Here is a 6,000-nt window from a genome sequence, read left to right as displayed (position 1 = left end):
TTTGGAACCGTCGTTGGGTGTTCTCTCCGGCAGAAATCTGCTCTCGAATCTTCTCAGTTCCAGCCCGATTTGGAGGTGGTCTTCCAATCGGCAACTCCGATTCCCATCAGTGGCGCTTGGAGGTGGTCCGCCGGCGTTATTGAGCTTCATCCGATGCCCATCCGCAGTTCGCAGCATCATCCCAGATCCAGAGCTCAGATTTGCAGATTTTCGGCCATTCATGGGGTTTCGGGTTGTTCTAGCTCGTCGGGGGTGGTCCGTCGGCGTTGCTGAGCATACTGGAACTGATTTGCAGCTTAGATTCTCCGCTGAGGTCCAAAGTTGGGTGGTCTCGACTTTGACACTCTTGTGTGACGGCAAGAGTGTGTAGTTTGGTGAGATTGATTGTGAGATTGGATTGGTTTACCTTTTTAGTTCATTTTATTTCTGTTTTATAGCTTAGATTGGATTCATTAATTGTTTGTTATGTTTTTAGCAGTAATTTAGTATTTCTTTACTTAATTGAAGCTTAGTTTAAGACTTCTTTGAAGCTTGGTTACTTGTTTAGTATTTAAATTCTAAGTTAGGGTTTCATTTCTGTTTAGATCAGATTTAATTGTGTCTTGCTATTTTATCTTTAGTTTAAGTGTGTGTCGATGGGTTAATCACAACGTAGAGTGACAATACGTTGAGATTTGATTATTGGCACATAGTTAGGTTTTACTCTTGCTTTAGATTAATCTCTTTATTGCTGCGCTTTTCCTTTGTTACATTTAGATTGAAGCTTAAATTCCCCCAACTCCATTGTTATATCGAAAACCCAAAAAAATAGGAATAAAAATACAATCCTAAATTACATCATACTGTTGGTTCCTCGGATCGATCCTGGGCTCGTTACTACAACATTATTGCGAAATTAAGGGGTTCAGTGAAATATTAAATTGTTAATTTGATAAGCCTATTTGTGACATTTAATATAGATTTTAGGTATTATCAGGTACCAGCTGGCAACAAGAGGATCTATGTGGGAAATAATGCAAGAGTTGAAGTCAAAGGAGTCGACACTTGCAAACTCAACCTACGTGGTGGTAGAGTTTTATTTCTACATGATGTCCTATATGCTCCTGAAATTCGACGGAATCTTGTTTCCGTTACGTGTCTTCTTGATTTAGGGTATTGTATTAATTTTTACAGTCGGTCTGTTGAACTTAAGATTGACTCAGTGTCAATCGGATATGGTTTTTTAACAAATGGTTTTATGGTTCTTGATGTAGAACCAGATGTCAATTATGCTATTGATGGTTGTTTTTCAAACATTGCTTTAACTAGTGATGCAGATATAACTGATGAGGTCTGGCATGCTAGATTAGGACACATAGGACAAGAACGTATGAATCGATTAGCTAAAGAGGGTCTATTGGGCACTCGAGCTAAGATTCAATTGTCTATATGTGAGCATTGTCTCGCTGGAAAAGCAACTAGGAAACCATTTGGTAAGGCTATTAGATCTGAATCGACATTGCAGTTAATTCATTCGGACATTTGTGGTCCAATGAATGTGAAGGCTAGACATGGAGCTTCCTATTTCATTACATTTATTGATGATTTCTCTAGGTTCGGTCATGTGTATTTGATTTCTCACAAATCCGAAGCATTAGATTGCTTCATTCGTTATATGAACGAAGTTGAGAATCAAACAGAACGTAAAGTTAAGGCTTTACGCACTGACCGTGGAGGGGAGTATTTGTCTGATATGTTCAAGACAATATGTAATGATAGAGGGATTATTAGACAGTTAACAATCCCTGGAACTCCACAGCAAAATGGGGTAGCTGAAAGAAGAAATAGGACTCTTCTTGAAATGGTTAGGTCTATGATGGCGCAAGCTAATTTGCCAATTTCCTATTGGGGAGATGCATTATTAACTGCAGCCTATATACTTAACAAAGTGCCTTCAAAGTCAGTTCCATCTACCCCATATGAACGTTGGACAGGCAGAAAACCAGATTTGAGTAATCTGAGACCTTGGGGGTCAGCTGCTTATGTTCATGATAGTTCTCACAAGTATGGAAAACTAGGGCCTAGAGGTAAGAAATGTATCTTTATAAGATATCATGCGACCTCCAAAGGTTATGTTTTCATAGGTGAGCAACTAGATGGAACCATCTCCGAAATAGACTCGAGAGATGCGACTTTTCTCTAAACAGAGTTCCCAATCAGAGGTGATGTTGATAAAAATGTTCCTCTATTTGAGGAGAATGAGATATTATCAACAAGAGAGGTGTCAAAAGGGATACCTGAGTCTAGTCAATCGAGTGGGAGTGATATGCCGAGTCATGAGTTGACTTCTCAACAGCCCAACTTACGGAGAAGTGTTCGTAAGATCAAACCTAAGAAGTGGTTTGATATTGAGAATGAGGCATTGGTTACACTTCCAATTGACGACGACGAGCCTCAATCCATTGAGGAAGCATTGGGATGTAGAGTTAGAGAAAAATGGAAAGCTGCAATGGTTGAAGAGATGGAGTGGGACTGAGTCGATCTTCCTCCGGGCCGAAGGGCTATTGGGAATAAATGGATTCTCAAAATAAAGAGGAAAGCAGATGGATCGATTAACAGATACAAAGCACGTTTAGTTGCAAAAGGATATACTCAAATGGAGGGTATTGACTTTGAAGAGACATTTTCTCCCGTAGTGAAATTTGTATCAATAAGAGTTATTTTGGCCTTTGTGGCACATTATGACTTAGAATTACATCAAATGGATGTAAAAACCGCTTTCCTTAACGGTGATCTTGACGAAGAAATCTATATGGTTCAACCAGAAGGTTTCATTGCAAGAGCAAATAGTATGTAGACTTAGAAAGTCTATATATGGGCTAAAACAAGCGTCAAAACAATGGAACATAAGATTTAACAATCGTTTTATCTTATGGTTTCGAGATGATCAATGAGGATCATTGTGTTTTAGGAAAAAGGAAAGTATGTCATTTATCATTATATGTTGATGATATCTTTGATAATGAAATGACATAGGATATGTGAATGAAGTCAAGAAGTTCACATCACTGATACAATGAGCAGATATGGGAGAAGAATACATCTTAGGGGTGAAGATCATAAGAGATCGTCTAAAAGACTTTTGAATTGCATCACAAGAGTCTTATATAAATAAGATGTTATATCATTTCGGCATGTCTAATTGCAACATAGAACATACACCTATGAAAGGCTTGTTGAGCAAAAGTATGTGTCCTAAAACTCGGAGGAAATAGCGAGATAAATAAAAAACCATATGCCGTGCTATTGGTAGTTTGATGTACACTATATTTGTGTACACGTCGATATCCTATATTGTGGGCTTGCGGTTGCCAGCCCACGACCAAGGCAGAGACTTTGAAACAGCGGAAGATATTCGGAAGGTATATATATCGGCGTCATGAGGCATTATTGAGATATGAGTTCCGAAGGTTATTCGGGACAGTATGAACGGAGACTGGATGATAGAAAATCCACATCGGGCTATGCATTCTTCTTTGAGATGGCGCCATCTCTGAAGAAGAAACAAGCTTGTGTAGCTTTTCGACTATGGAAGAATATATGGCATGTGACGGTATGAAGCGATCTGTTGAGAAGGTTTGAAGCATCGAAAATCTTGAGGATAGGGTGAGGAGTGGCTATTGTGACGGTCATTGTGACAATAAGCTTTCCAAGGATCCCAAATATCATAGCAAAGGCAAGCATATATAGAAATTAAATATAATTTTGCAAGGGATATTGTGGCTAAAAGAAAAGTCATTCTTGAGTATGTCCCTACACGTGTTATGCTTGGATCCTTTTACTAAGCCAATGACTAAAGAGTCATTTAAAGAACATGTAAAGTCTTTGGGACTTAGTAGAATGTAATATTGAAATAACAATCGAGACTTTGTGTTATGATTATGACATTGATTATTTATTCGATGTTATATGTTATTCATTCATGTAAGATCTCGGTGAGCATGTTGGCGGTGGAGATTTGGTCCACTCACATGGAGAATCATCTCTGTTTAAGTACAAATAGGGGTAAGACCGTTACTTATGAAACAACTTACGTGGGAAATTATGAAATTAGAGACAGATCATAAGTTGAGGTCGCATGATAATTGTGTCAAGATGAGATCATTTATGTGTAAATAATGATCGAGTAAATGAACCACCATTTACTAAACTCTGTTGAAAGCAGTTAGAATTCATATGTTGAATTGTGATTAGATTAGGTATATGTCGAAATCAGACGATGTTAAATTTGAAGACAACATGCACTCTAGAGATAAATATCGTAGATGTGATTCATACCACGTGCTATTATTACAATATAAAGGTAGTAGGAGAACGTTTTCTCTATATGAGACCTTTGAGATTATATGTTAAACATTGCTTAGTGACTATTTAACTGCTGAGAAGCGTGTAATGTCGTACATGGATAATTACGGAGCATAACTAAAATGAATTGATTCTAGCTAAAAAGGAAGATTAAATATATTTACATCTTTTGTTGTTATTCATGGTCGACCCATTTCTGTTATATACGAAATGAATGTGAATATTGGATATGGAACATGCTCATGACATAATGGTCATTATAAGGGATTAGAGATGTTCATATCGATGTAAATGAAATAATTATTTAATCTGGATAAATAGCAATGTGTCACTTGAAGATTGGATATCTTCTGGATAAAGGCTATGTGCCACCAGGAAAGTGGCTAAGTGCCATAAAGAGTGTGTCTCTAATTTATTTGAGTAGCTAAGTAAAGTGCAACAACTTTATTAGCATTGATTACTCAAAGAGCGGCTAAGTCAAGGTGTAACAATCTTCTTAGCAACTATCGCTCAGTGTGCTTGCTGTCGCACGAACCATTTGTCTATGTGACTTATTAAGTCTTTGTGACTTACCTGAATGAACTAGTCTTAGTGACTTACCTTGGACGAGTGGGAGATGTTGGAAATGGGGATAGTGGGGAACGTGGCCCATGTTCCCCACTACACATAATGGAAAGGTCCATTATACCTCTAGGGTATTTCCCTATATAAAGGGGGTCCGTCCAAGGCTCAGGGTGTGTGAAATCGCGAGCGTGCGACGAGAGTAAGAGGAGAACATCCAAGACGGCGGGATTTGGTTTGTGGAATTGCGGAGGGCTTTCCGATCCTGTGATCGCTCTTCCGATAGCGAGCTTCGTCATTGCCGATTGCGGATCTGCGGGAGATCGCTGTAAGTTTTTACCGCATTTAATTAATTCGTCTATCATGCATTTAGAACATATTTTCTACAAACCTCACCAAACTGGATCATTTTTTTAAACGAGTGATTATTTTATTTTCAAACTCTCTGCCTTCTTTAATGTCAACCATAAGTTCACTTTATCACATGGATTGACCAAGCATTTTTTATTCCGTTTGATTATGTTAATATATAATGAATTATTATTAAGGTAGATTAGTGTTTTATTATCTATTTATATTTCTTTTGTTTTTTTAATCTATGTTTTTTTTGTTAATACAATTTCTTAGTCTCCTTTTATGACTATATCTGTTTCTCCTTCGCTTTGTATTACTTCCTGTACTCTATTTACATTCTTTGTTTTATTAACACTAAAGTCAACCTTACACTAAAATAAAGTTATTTGAGCCATTTGCCCTAATTACTAATTCCTAACCTCACCAAACTGGGTTGTCATTTGTTTGTTAATGAACCACACTCCTACAATAGACATCTTGTTTTGATGCAAAATTGTGCACTCTTTATTCACCAAATTAATGTATTGTTTTTTTTTTATTAACATTCTATACCATTGTTCTCACTGTTATGTTTAATTGCTAAAATTGGCCTTATAGGAGCATAACTGCACAAGCCCTATCTTTAATTCAAAGTTGTACAGTTTAATCGAAACAGAAGATATCAAAATACAAAGAAAAGATCAGTGAGAACAACTTTGATCTTTTAGGGTTTGGCAAAGATGATGACCTTTTAGGGTTTAC

The sequence above is a fragment of the Zingiber officinale genome, chromosome 11A (assembly GCF_018446385.1).
Source record: "Zingiber officinale cultivar Zhangliang chromosome 11A, Zo_v1.1, whole genome shotgun sequence".
NCBI lineage: Eukaryota > Viridiplantae > Streptophyta > Magnoliopsida > Zingiberales > Zingiberaceae > Zingiber > Zingiber officinale.
The sequence above is the reverse complement of the archived record's forward strand: the minus strand, read 5'-3'. Positions refer to the sequence as shown.